The sequence below is a fragment of the Ranitomeya imitator genome, chromosome 9, assembly GCF_032444005.1.
Source record: "Ranitomeya imitator isolate aRanImi1 chromosome 9, aRanImi1.pri, whole genome shotgun sequence".
NCBI classification, from domain to species: Eukaryota; Metazoa; Chordata; class Amphibia; order Anura; family Dendrobatidae; genus Ranitomeya; species Ranitomeya imitator.
Window position 1 is genome coordinate 126,638,046 of NC_091290.1, and position 13,735 is coordinate 126,651,780.

Sequence of the window (13,735 nt, forward strand, 5' to 3'; positions counted from 1 at the left end):
CCCACGCCTGACAGGGACCCCCCTGTGCCTTCTCCCTGCAACACCCCCTGCCACGGGATGTTGCCTGGTTCCAATCCAGTCAGCTTCTGACTAACTTCCTCCCCAGCCCCTAGTTTTACCAATGTGAGGAGTGGCCCAATAAATAAAGCCTTTTTCTCCCCCTAGTGGCCGGAGTGTGAAGTGTAATGTGTTCTGGTGATACCTGGTCAGGAGAACTCCTTAGTGCCATCAGACGTACCGCCACTCTCCTTAGCGGCAGAGTGCCATACTGCAACGACCAGGTCTCTGGGGCGCTGCACTAGTGTGCTATCAGAAAGAGTATTCAGTGCTGCTGGTTCAATACTGACCAAAAAAAGGACACGTCTGGCTCCCCGAAATGTTGATGATCTAACCTTCATTAAAATGAACCAATCATGGATTTCAAATTATTTTGCCCCACCTTCCCCTGCTGACACATAGCTTGCCTGAAAAATGTCTTGCTTTTGGCCTCCTCTTACTGACTGCTCCAATTCCTCCATTTGAAGCTGCTGAATGTCCATCATAGGCCCTTTTTATACCTCCCTAAATGGGCTGACTGGAGGGCCACAGGGCCGTGGTCACCACTTGGCGCAAGCACCTGTGCGAGTGCCATTTTCCTGGACAGGTGGGTGTGCCCACTCTTGGGCGACGGCACTGGCACAGGGTCCCTCATGGTGCAATAAAGTGTCTCTGACGGTGGTGGTGCACAACTAACATCAGACACACAGTCGTAATATGAGGGGCCCTGTGCCAGTACCGGCGCCCACGAGAGAGTATTCCCCCCCAGCTCGAACAGTGCTCTACCACTTGCAATACTTACCTCTCCCTGCTCCACCACTGCGTAGTCTGTGCTGTTAAATCCTTTAATGGCACTGCCATTACAAATTTGTTGAAATGATAGATGATAGTTTAAATATACAGGGGCCCTGGCCTCCATTTAGACCAGTTTATACTTTGCGCCTACTACCACTGTCTGCTACTCAGCAGAGTAGGCCACCCCTGTACCTAGCTATGCCACCTGTTTTTTTATGAACAATTTTGTGGCAGACATTTAGCACACTTTATTATTTGGGCCTACTAACTGTGTCTGCGCCACTCATTACAGTTGTCCTCCGCTGAACAAAGCAATGCCGCCAGTTTAGTCCTGTTAGTAATTTTGAACTGCATTATTATTATTATTATTATTTATTGTTATAGCGCCATTTATTCCATGGCGCTTTACATGTAAGGAGGGGTATACATAATAAAAACAAGTACAATAATCTTGAACAATACAAGTCACAACTGGTACAGGAGGAGAGAGGACCCTGCCCACGAGGGCTCACAATCTACAAGGGATGGGTGAGGATACAGTAGGTGAGGGTAGAGCTGGCCGTGCAGCGGTTTGGTCAATCGGTGGTTACTGCAGGTTCTAGGCTTGTCGGAAGAGGTGGGTCTTCAGGTTCTTTTTGAAGGTTTCGATGGTAGGCGAGAGTCTGATATGTTGTGGTAGAGAGTTCCAGAGTAGGGGTGATGTGCAAGAGAAATCTAGCGATTGTGGGAAGAGGAGATATGAGGGGAGTAGAGAAGGAGGTCTTGTGAGGATCGGAGGTTGCGTGCAAGAGAGTACCGGGAGACGAGGTCACAGATGTATGGAGGAGACAGGTTGTGGATGACTTTGTATGTCATGGTCAGGGTTTTGTACTGGAGTCTCTGGGTGATGGGGAGCCAGTGCAGGGATTGACAGAGGGGAGAGGCCGGGGAATAGCGGGGGGACAGGTGGATTAGTCAGGCAGGAGAGTTTAGAATAGATTGGAGGGGTGCAAGAGTGTTAGAGGGGAGGCCACAGAGCAGGAGGTTACGGTAGTCAAGGCTGGAGATGATGAGGGCATGGACTAGGGTTTTTGCAGATTCTTGGTTTAGGAATGTACGGATCCGTGAAATATTTATGAGTTGGAGGCATTTAGCCTACTTACTTATTTGGGCCTACTAACGCTGTCAGCCTCTCATTACAGTTGTCCTCCGCTGCACAAAGCAATGCCACCTTTTTAGTCCTGTTAGCAGTTTTGAAATGCATTTAGCCTACTTACTTTTTTTGGACTTCTAACTGTGTCAGCCTGTCATAACAGTTGTCCTCCGCTGAACAAAGCAATGCCGCCTTTTTAGTCCTGTTAGCAATTTTGAAATGCATTTAGCCTACTTACTTTTTTTGGACTACTAACTGTGTCAGCCTGTCATAACAATTGTCCTCCGCTGAACAAAGCAATGCCGCCAGTTTAGTCCTGTTAGTAATTTTGAACTGCATTTAGCCTACTTACTTATTTGGGCCTACTAACTCTGTCAGCCTCTCATTACAGTTGTCCTCTGCTCAGCAAAGCAATGCCGCCAGTTTAGTCCTGTTAGTAATTTTGAACTGCATTTAGCCTACTTTAATATTTGGGCCTACTAACTGTGTCTGCCGCTCATTACAGTTGTCCTCCACTGCACAAAGCTATGCCTCCTGTTAAGTCCTTTTACCAGTTTTGAACTGCATTTAGCCTACTTTTTTATTGTGGGCCTACAAACTGTGTCTGCGCCACTCATTACAGTTGTCCTCCACTGCACAAAGCTATGCCGCCTGTTAAGTCCTTTTACCAGTTTTGAACTGCATTTAGCCTACTTTTGTATTGTGGGCCTACAAACTGTGTCTGCGCCACTCATTACAGTCATCCTCCACTGAACAAAGCTATGCCGCCTAAAAAAAGTCCTGTTTCCAATTTTGAACTGCTTTTAGCCTACTTTTGTATTGTGGGCCTACAAACTGTGTCTGCTCCACTCATTACAGTCGTACTCCACTGAATAAAGCTATGCCGCCTGTTAAGTCCTTTTACCAGTTTTGAACTGCATTTAGCCTACTTTAATATTTGGGCCTACTAACTGTGTCTGACGCTCATTACAGTTGTCCTCCACTGCACAAAGCTATGCCGCCTGTTAAGTCCTTTTACCAATTTTGAACTGCATTTAGCCTACTTTATTTTTTGGCCCTATATCTGTGTTTCTTCCTCATCCTGCCCATTGCCCAGCCACTGCTAGATGAGTCTGCTGGTACATTGACCCAGACCACTACATTCCCCTTGCACTCTACACAGCCTGAATCTGACCCTGCTGAAAGTCAGGTTCCCCTTCCCACATACTATACCACCTTACACAGGGACAAAGAGGAAAGTGCAGATGAAAGTGCAGATTCCTTCATCAGGTGGGGGGGCATACTCGTTGGCGACGTCACTGGCAAAGGGCCTCTCATAGTACGCAAAAGTGTCTCTGCTGGTGGGAGGCACCACCCGCCGTCAAACACACCGCTGTACTATGAGGGGCCCTGTGCCAGTGCTAATGTCAACGAGTGGGCCCCCCCCCCGCTTGCTCAGGATCACAGCACTTGCAAAGTTGAAAAACTTACCTCTCCCTGCTCCACCGCCGTGACGTATTCCGCGTTTCCTGGGCCCACAAAAATCTTGAGCCAGCTCTACCCCCCACAACTTTAGCCAAATGACCCCCACTTTTCAATGCCTAACTATTATTATAACGTAAATTAAGATTGACAAGCTTCAGTAATAAGAATTGATGTTTTTGGCATTAAAATGGGCACTGTAGGTGTTTTCCTGTCCTCCACTCACTGCCGACTTTGATTCCCCATTGACTTGCATTGGGTTTTGCGTTTCAGTCGGCCCCCGACTTTTCTCAATAATCGGCCATTCCTCTGCTTTCAGGATCTGTGTAACGCCAAACCCAGCAGCTCGTCCGCCCCATTCACCATAAACGCCCACCAAAGTGAACTGGGCTGCCTAGCGGTCAATCAGCAGGGGACGCTGGTGGCTTCAGCCTCACTGAAAAGCACCTTAATACGGCTCTTCGGCACTCAGACCAGGGAGCAACTGGTGGAACTATGGCGTGGTACCGACCCGGCCACTCTCTACTGGTACGTGATCCGTCCTAAGCTGCACAAGTGAGAAATATCATGATTCTCGGCACTTGTGATGGTCATAGACTCGGCCTGGTTGGTGCAAAATATCTAATGCTTCTTGTATGGGACACGGGATGGGTATGGGGGCCGCAACAATAGAAATCCCGTATTGTCGTCCTATTATTATCTCCAGTATTAACTTCAGCCACGACAGATCGTTTCAGTGCAGTTCCAGGGATAAAGGAACAGTGCACATCTTTGCTCTGAAGGACACGAAGCTGACCCGTCGTTCTGCGTATGTATCAGGCTTATCTATTTGTCAAATTTCTGATACGTTTTGTTTATTTAGAAAAATATCGATCTAAATTTGCTGTTATCATAAAATATAAGGGGTCATAAAATCACTGGGATATGCTGAAGCATTCCAGAGTCAGATTAATAAAGAAATTGGTCTGGTCACTAAGGGGTTAAGAGGGCCAATGCACATTTGGATTCATCATGCATGAAAATTAAAGGGAATTTTATAGGACAGAATGACTGATCAAACCAAACACAGGCACTCAGTGTTTCACAGTGGAACCAAACATATACATACACCTTCCCACCTGCTTGGTTTCCATCAATCTCCTCCCTTCTCTGGCCCTATGAAGCCAGAGCTGTCAATCAAAGAGGGGATGGAGATAAAGGGAAAACACGCAGATGGGAAGGTGCACTTATATGTGGCCTGCCGGGATGCTCCGAGCGCATGTGCTTGGTTTGAGCAGTCATTCTGTGCTGTAGGAGTCCCTTTAGTTTTCTAGACCGTTTTGCTCCCCTGTGGACAGGTGTACCTCTCTACAGTATAGGTTGCAGTTCTGCATTGAATGTGAGCACTGTTTATTGTTGCAATCTCCTGATTCAGGTTGGCATGAGTTGGTAAAGTCGGTCCCATGATCGGCCAGTACGTGGATTCCCAGTGGAGTCCGGCCAGTTTCACCGTGCCCGCAGAGTCCGCCTGCATCTGTGCCTTCGGCAGGAACACCTCTAAGAATGTGAACTCTGTGATAGGTGAGTCTGTGCTGCCAACCTCAGCCTCAGCCTTAGTAAGTCGACAGCTAACCCAACCTCTTCTCTCTCAGCCATCTTTGTGGATGGAACGTTTCACAAATACGTCTTCACTCCGGAAGGGAACTGTAACCGCGAGGCCTTCCACGTTTATTTGGACATCTGCGATGATGATATCTTTTAAGCTGGTCATGAAGCAAGCTGAAGAAGAACGGTTCGGCCTGGACACAGGGAGGGATCGGCCCAGATCCCCAGAGGGGTCGGCTTCTGTGTATAGGTGGAGCGCACCCCCATGGGGCCATGGGGTACTCGGTACCGGGTCCTGCGGTTCACAGGGGGATGTCACGGTGTCTGTCCCGGTCCGTGGCCCTGGAACGTCTGTGTAAAAGAGAAAGGTCTTTAAAGGGGAAGTGTTTGCGATGCCGCCTGTGGTATTCGGTCAGGGTGACCGACGCTGCTTTAAGGGGTCCACTGAGGTGATGTTATGACAGCTAGATGGTATACCTTCCCACAGGTAAAGTATGTCCCCAGGGCTTCCCAGTATATAGATGGTGGATGGTGAGAGGCGCAGAGAAGAACGAGAACACAAGGGTGCAGTCTCTTTTCCTTTACTGAAGACTTCAGCATCCACAGTCCAGGGCACCAGACCAGATCAGAGGGCAGGCAGAGTCCGGCCGGTTTGGAGGCAAGTTCAGAGTCCCCTTGTCCAGGTGGAAATTAGTAGCCTTCCTCTAGCACTTGTGTTGTAGTTCCTTTCTGCCTAAGGCTTCACATAAGGTCCTCACAGATGTAATGTCTCTCTCTCTGTTCCCCATATAGGATAGGACAAACCCGTATGACTAGTGGCTTGAGGCAGTTTATAAGGACTCTATCATGCCCCAGCCTCTAAGGGGTGCCACCGTGCCTCCTGGGTGTAGGGTGGACAGGTAACGTGAAATTAGCTGTCCTACCGGTCTCTGGAGCAAGGCATAAAGGACGTTACTCCTTTGGTGTTCCGGCTACCGGGATTCTGCTCCTCAAAAGGAGGCAGCCTGTGTAGGGCTGATCCCCTTCTGGTATCCACTCCATTACTACGACTTCCTTGCACGCTCGCTGCAATACAGTTCTGCCTTCAATGTCTCTTTCTAGGAGCTGCAGCTCTGAGGGCATGCACAGCTCCGTGTCTTTCTCCTTCGTTCTCTGACAGGATCCCACCCCTGTCAGGGACCAAATACCTGAGCGGAGGTCAGCCAGCAACTAACTAACTTTACCTACAGGCAACTAGTTTTACCTATGTGGGGACTGACCTAATAAATAAAGGGGGCAAGAGCTCCCCCTGGTTGCCTGGAGTGTGAAATGTCCTTCTTTGCCTCCAAACGTAGGATCACTCTCCCCGAGAGGAAAGCAATACCACTGCGACAACCAGGACCCTGGGGCACCGCACTCCCTCCCCCTGTTAAATCCAGTACTCCCGGACTGGGAAAAGAAAACAACAGTTACAGGTTAGCAAAAAGACATGCAAATTTTGAACGCAATAAAACAAGTTAATATGAACTGATGCTTCCCTTTATGGGAGGTCTGGAATCTTGAACGTTGCATAACAAAAACTATGGGCCCATTTTAATAGGAGTGGAAAACAATTACTAACTATGAAATACGGTGTTAGGGGTCGAGTTCCCGCTTCTGCACAGGGGGAATCTCGAGCCACTTCCGCTGCGGTCTCCCATTCTTGTCCAGCCGCAGTGGAGCCTGCTCAGCAAGGACGTCGGTCCCAGCGTCTTGCTCATTCTCACTCTGTTCTGAGAGTTAGTGCTGCTTCTCCAGTCTCTGCCTTTAAAGTCAGTGCTGGTCAGCAGCGAGCGGACTTCTCTGGGACTAAGTCCTTGTCTGCATGTACTGAGCATGCCCAGCGTAAGGTCTCCCGTTGGAGATCGAGGGTCATGTGCTCAGGCTCTGCAGCACATTCCATTGGTCCTCTTGGCAGGTCCTAGAAGGGCAAAAGTGCTGTGGCCACTTCCTGTGCTGCTGTTATATAAACTGCGCATGACCGCACGGCCATGCGCTAGTATTGTTTTACAATTGCTTATGTGTGTATGTTGTGAGTGCAAGTCGTCCTTGGAAACCCCTACCCTATTGAATGTCTGTTCGCGGAAGGTGTATGGCTGCTACCTAGCGCCCGACTTAGCCTACAGCACTAACACACATCACAGCGTCCTGTAGCTGTGCCTGCCAGTACGGCGCCGTGCGCCTGCCTTGCGCTTTCCATACCCGAGTCTGGGTGGTTAGTGGCGTCCGTTAGTGCGGCATCGCTCGCACTCTTGTGCACAGATTGCTTAAGGTTCTCTACACACCCAGTTGCGGTGTTACGCCAGCAAGGGTCTAATCGGGCTCCAATCCCTTCTGGGGTTAAGTCCGCTGACCACTTGCTCGCGCACTAGTGCGGTACTGCGGTCCTGTGAATTAACAGGATCGCTTTCTTCACGCTGGGTGAGGTTTAACCCACGCGTGTATACTTTAGTGTACCGCCATATTGTCTGCTAATTGCTAGCAGCAGGTTCTCACCTGCACGGTGGACCCCGGACTGCGAACGCACCTTTATCATCTGTCTTGGTGCGTTCCGCCAGTCCTAACAGAATACTAGCGCCAGGGTCTGGCTAGTAAAATGGCGGACGATCAGCGTTTACAGCGGTACATCCAGCAGCTGGAGGGAAGGTTGGCGGCTTTTGAGCGTTCAACCTCAGCTGTGGATGTTACTGCTGTCGCTGTTCAGGCTGCAAGTGTGGCTGCAGCTACCTTGTCCACTGCCGCTCCTGTACCGACGCTATCTCGCCTCCCGCTACCAGAGAAATTTTCTGGTGACAGTAAGTCCTGTAGGGGTTTCGTGAGTCAGTGCTCAATACATCTCGAGCTTCTGGCCTCTCGTTTCCCTACAGAGCGGGCTAAGGTGGGCTTTATAATTTCCTTATTGTCGGACAGGGCGTTGCAGTGGGCTACGCCGCTGTGGGAGCGTGGCGATCATGTGGTGCAGAGTGCTCCGTTATTCCTGAGCACTCTGAAACAGGTCTTTCTTGGACCTCGTGTCACCCATGACACGGCGCTCCAACTGTTGGCACTGACTCAGGGCTCGTCCTTGGTCAGCCTTTTTGCCGTCCATTTCCGCACTCTGGCATCTGAGCTGGAGTGGTCGGATAAAGCCCTTATCCCTATATTTTGGAGGGGGCTGGCTGACCACGTTAAGGACGCTCTGGCCACTAGGGAGATTCCCGCCACACTGGAGGAGTTAATAGCAGTATCTACTCGCATTGACCGCCGTTTTCACGAGCGGAGGTTAGAGCGAGCCCAGTGTAGGCAGAGGTTTCGGCTGGCTCCCACCTTCGCCAAACCTTTGGAATCTCCAGTTCAGGCTCCTGAGGTTCAGGAACCTAAGGTGGTGTCACGAGCGGGATCTAAGTCCCAGACTGCTCGTGCACTCCAGGGTTGCCAGGTTTGCCAACAGTCAGGACATCTTGCCACCAGATGTCATCAGCGGTCGAGGAAACGTCAGCGTCTAGTGGTAGTAGGTGGAGGTGCACTAGACACTGCGACGTTTGCCTCCAAATTGTCCTTTAGGGGGACAATTACCTTTGGCTCATCCTCCCACTCGGTAGACCTCTGCGTGGATTCTGGGGCGGAGGGCAATTTTATGTCTTCTGCCTTCGCCCAACGTCACGCAATACCCCTGGTTATGCTATCCCAACCAGTAACGGTACGAGTGGTGAATGGGTCGACACTCCCCGCACAGATAACACATCAGACCATCCCTGTTACTCTGTCCCTGTCGCCATCCCATCAGGAGATTATTTCTCTACTCGTCATTCCTGAGGGTATTGATGAGGTCCTGTTGGGGATACCTTGGCTACGGTACCACTCTCCTCACATCGAGTGGTCCTCAGGCAGAATTCTGGGATGGGGTGAATCATGTGGGGGTAGGTGTCACCGAGAGTGCGTTCAGGTTGCTACTACTGAGGTACCCGCAGATCTATCCTCTCTCCCCAAGCAATATTGGTCTTATGCAGACGTGTTCTCCAAGAAGGCGGCGGAGACCCTTCCGCCCCATCGCCCCTATGACTGTCCTATCGATCTCTTGCCTGGTGCTGAGCCTCCCCGGGGTCGAGTCTACCCATTATCTCTCCCGGAAACGGAGGCAATGTCTCAGTACATACAAGAGAATCTGGCAAGAGGGTTCATTAGGAAGTCAGTGTCACCTGCTGGGGCAGGGTTCTTCTTCGTGCAGAAGAAGAATGGAGAACTACGTCCATGCATAGACTACAGGGGTCTTAATGCTATCACAGTTAAGAACAAATACCCTTTGCCGTTGATATCTGAGCTTTTCGATAGGCTTCGGGGAGCTAGAGTGTTTACGAAACTAGATCTGCGGGGTGCTTACAACCTGATTCGCATCCGTGAGGGGGACGAGTGGAAAACGGCATTTAACACCAGAGATGGGCACTATGAGTATCTGGTGATGCCCTTCGGGCTCTGTAATGCACCTGCCGTTTTTCAAGACTTTGTCAACGACATCTTCCGGGATATGCTTTCCACCTCGGTTGTAGTCTATCTGGATGATATTCTCATCTTTTCTCCAGATATTGACTCCCACCGGAGAGATGTTGGCAGAGTCTTCGACCTCCTACGGGCAAACTCTCTTTACGCAAAGTTGGAGAAGTGTGTGTTTGAGCAGGAGTCCTTACCTTTCCTGGGCTATATCATCTCCGCCCAGGGATTGGCTATGGATCCTGCCAAACTACAGGCTGTGATGGACTGGCAAGAGCCCCATTCTCTTAAAGCGGTGCAGCGCTTTATGGGGTTCATAAACTATTACCGCCAGTTCATTCCCCACTTCTCAACTCTGGTGGCTCCCTTGGTAGCCCTCACCAAGAAGGGAGCGAATCCCAAATTGTGGTCGGAAGAGGTCTCCAAGGCCTTCACTTCTATTAAGTCCCACTTTGCTAGCGCTCCCATCTTACATCGTCCCGATGTGGATAAGCCATTCCTACTGGAGGTGGATGCCTCGTCCGTTGGTGCTGGAGCAGTCCTCTACCAAAAGGATGCTCAAGGTCGGAAGCATCCATGCTTCTTCTTCTCCAAGACCTTCACGCCAGCGGAGAGGAACTACTCCATCGGGGACAGGGAGTTGCTAGCAATGAAGTTGGCCTTTTCGGAGTGGAGACACCTTCTGGAAGGTGCGCGGTTTCCCTTCCAAGTTTACACGGACCACAAAAATTTGGTCTATTTGCAGACAGCCCAGCGGCTAAATTCTCGCCAGGCCAGATGGTCCCTGTTCTTCTCCCGGTTCCACTTTTCCCTGCATTATCTCGCCGGGGAGAAGAATATCCGTGCTGACGCTCTCTCTCGCTCCCTTATGTCAACTGAGGAGGAGGAAGAGGAGCCTCGGCTTATTGTCCCTTCCGAGAGCCTGAGAACCGTGGCGCCGGTATCGCTAGAGTCTGTGCCTCCGGGCAAGACTTTTGTGCCCATTAATTTGCGACCGGAGGTTCTCTCTTGGGCTCATTCGTCCAGGGTGGGTGGACACTTTGGGACAAAGAGGACATCTGAGCTACTGGCGAGGACGTACTGGTGGCCGCATATGGTCCGGGATGTCAGGGATTACGTTCTGGCGTGTGTTTCCTGCGCCAAAAATAAATCTCCGCGTCAAAGGCCAGCTGGTTTGCTCTATCCCTTGCCGGTGGCAGATAGGCCCTGGGAGATGGTCGGGATGGACTTTGTTGTGGGTTTGCCCAAGTCTCGCGGCTGTACCATCATTTGGGTCATCACCGATCATTTCTCAAAAATGGTGCATTTGGTGCCGCTGCCGCGGTTACCTTCTGCACGGGCCTTGGCAGCGTTGTTCATCAGACATATCTTCCGCCTACATGGTATGCCAGACAAAATTGTCAGTGACCGGGGTCCCCAGTTTGCGTCTCGGTTCTGGAGAGAGCTCTGTCGTCTTCTCAGTATTGAGTTGAATCTCTCTTCCGCTTATCATCCCGAGACGAATGGGTTGGTAGAGAGGGCCAACCAGACCTTGGTCACATACCTGCGACATTTTGTTTCAGCCAGGCAGGATGACTGGGCATCCTTGCTATCATGGGCAGAGTTTGCACTGAACAACGCCGTTGCCGACTCTACTGGACAAACCCCATTCCTCCTCAACTATGGTCAGCATCCACGGGTACCTGTGCCTATGCCCGTGTCTTCCGCCGACTCCAGGGTGGCAGACTGGGCTGTGGAGGCACGGGATATTTGGGACCGCACTCAGGATGCCATTCGGGCCTCTAAGGAGAGAATGAGGTCCTCCGCTGATGCTCATCGGCGCCCCGCCCCGACCTTTGCTCCTGGCGACTTGGTGTGGCTCTCCGCCCGTAACATCAGGCTGCGAGTTGAGTCCACTAAATTTGCTCCTCGCTACTTGGGTCCATTCAAGGTCCTCGAGCAGGTTAATCCTGTGGTCTATCGTTTGGCCCTTCCGCCACGCCTGGGTATCACCGACACCTTTCATGTGTCCCTCTTGAAACCCGTGTATATGTCCCGCTTTTCCGAGTCATCTGCTGGGACATCGGGTTCGTCTACGGACGATTATGAGGTGAACGCTATTTTGGGGTGCAAGGTGGTGCGTGGTAAAAAATTTTATTTGGTGGACTGGAAGGGTTATGGCCCCGAGGACAGGTCCTGGGAACCTGTTGAGCACATTCGGGCCCCGCAGCTCATTGCTGCCTTCGAACGTAGCGAGGCCCAAGGAGGGGGGGGCCCTAGGAGGGGGGGTAATGTTAGGGGTCGAGTTCCCGCTTCTGCACAGGGGGAATCTCGAGCCACTTCCGCTGCGGTCTCCCATTCTTGTCCAGCCGCAGTGGAGCCTGCTCAGCAAGGACGTCGGTCCCAGCGTCTTGCTCATTCTCACTCTGTTCTGAGAGTTAGTGCTGCTTCTCCAGTCTCTGCCTTTAAAGTCAGTGCTGGTCAGCAGCGAGCGGACTTCTCTGGGACTAAGTCCTTGTCTGCATGTACTGAGCATGCCCAGCGTAAGGTCTCCCGTTGGAGATCGAGGGTCATGTGCTCAGGCTCTGCAGCACATTCCATTGGTCCTCTTGGCAGGTCCTAGAAGGGCAAAAGTGCTGTGGCCACTTCCTGTGCTGCTGTTATATAAACTGCGCATGACCGCACGGCCATGCGCTAGTATTGTTTTACAATTGCTTATGTGTGTATGTTGTGAGTGCAAGTCGTCCTTGGAAACCCCTACCCTATTGAATGTCTGTTCGCGGAAGGTGTATGGCTGCTACCTAGCGCCCGACTTAGCCTACAGCACTAACACACATCACAGCGTCCTGTAGCTGTGCCTGCCAGTACGGCGCCGTGCGCCTGCCTTGCGCTTTCCATACCCGAGTCTGGGTGGTTAGTGGCGTCCGTTAGTGCGGCATCGCTCGCACTCTTGTGCACAGATTGCTTAAGGTTCTCTACACACCCAGTTGCGGTGTTACGCCAGCAAGGGTCTAATCGGGCTCCAATCCCTTCTGGGGTTAAGTCCGCTGACCACTTGCTCGCGCACTAGTGCGGTACTGCGGTCCTGTGAATTAACAGGATCGCTTTCTTCACGCTGGGTGAGGTTTAACCCACGCGTGTATACTTTAGTGTACCGCCATATTGTCTGCTAATTGCTAGCAGCAGGTTCTCACCTGCACGGTGGACCCCGGACTGCGAACGCACCTTTATCATCTGTCTTGGTGCGTTCCGCCAGTCCTAACATACGGTTACCTGAACAGGTATACTATCTTAAAACCTTAAAGTGCAAATCAAGCATTTTTCTTCATTCAAGTCACAGTGCAAAGTTTCAACCAACCCCATGGGTTTACTATATCGTCTTCAGCTCATCAAAGTACATCATTTATCAAATTCTCAGTTCGGTCTTATTCTTCACATCCACTCACTATGGAAGAATATAATTCTATTTAACTTTTCTTAATTCTTTCAAACACTATCATCTTTTTAGGAAGAAAAAGTGCAGCAAGCAAACATTCCCTTTAACCCCTTCACCCCGAAGCCTGATTTCAACTTCCTGACCAGGCCATTTTTTTCAATTCTGACCACTGTCACTTTGAGGTCATACCTCTGAAACGCTTCAACGAATCCTGGTGATTCTGAGATTGTTTTCTTGTGACATATTGTCCTTTATGATAGTGGTAAAATTTCTTCGATTTAACTTGCATTTATTTGTGAAAAAATGGAAATTTGGCGAAAATTTAGAACATTTTGCAATTTTTGGAATTTTGAATTTTTATGCCCTTAAATCAGAGAGATATGTCAGAAAAATTAGTTCATAAATAACATTTCCCACATGTGTACTATACATCAGCACAATTTTGGAACCAAAATATCTTTTGGTCAGGAAGTTATAAGGGTTAAAATATAACCTGCAATTTTTCATTTTTTCAATAAAATTTAGGAAACCATTTTTTTTAGGGACCACCTCACACTTGAAGTTATTTTGAGGGGTCTATAAAACAGAAAATACTCAAACATGACACCATTCTAAAAACTGCACCCCTCAATCTACTCAAAACCACATTCAAGAAGATTATTAACCCTTCGGGTGCTTCACAGGAGCTGAAGCAATGTGGAAGGAAAAAATGAACATTTAACTTTTTAGTCACAAAAATGATCATTCTGCAACAATTTGTTTATTTTCACAAGGGTAAAAGAAGAAAATGAACCACTAAAGTTGGTGAGCAATTTCTCCAGAATACG

At 50.0% G+C, this 13,735-nt stretch overlaps 1 pseudogene; it reads left to right on the top strand.

Annotated features, from left to right (window-relative positions):
* Nucleotides 1–5,165, top strand: part of LOC138648635 (WD repeat domain phosphoinositide-interacting protein 4-like) — a 32,289-nt pseudogene extending 27,124 nt beyond the window's left edge.
* Nucleotides 5,166–13,735: the final 8,570 nt, after the last annotated feature.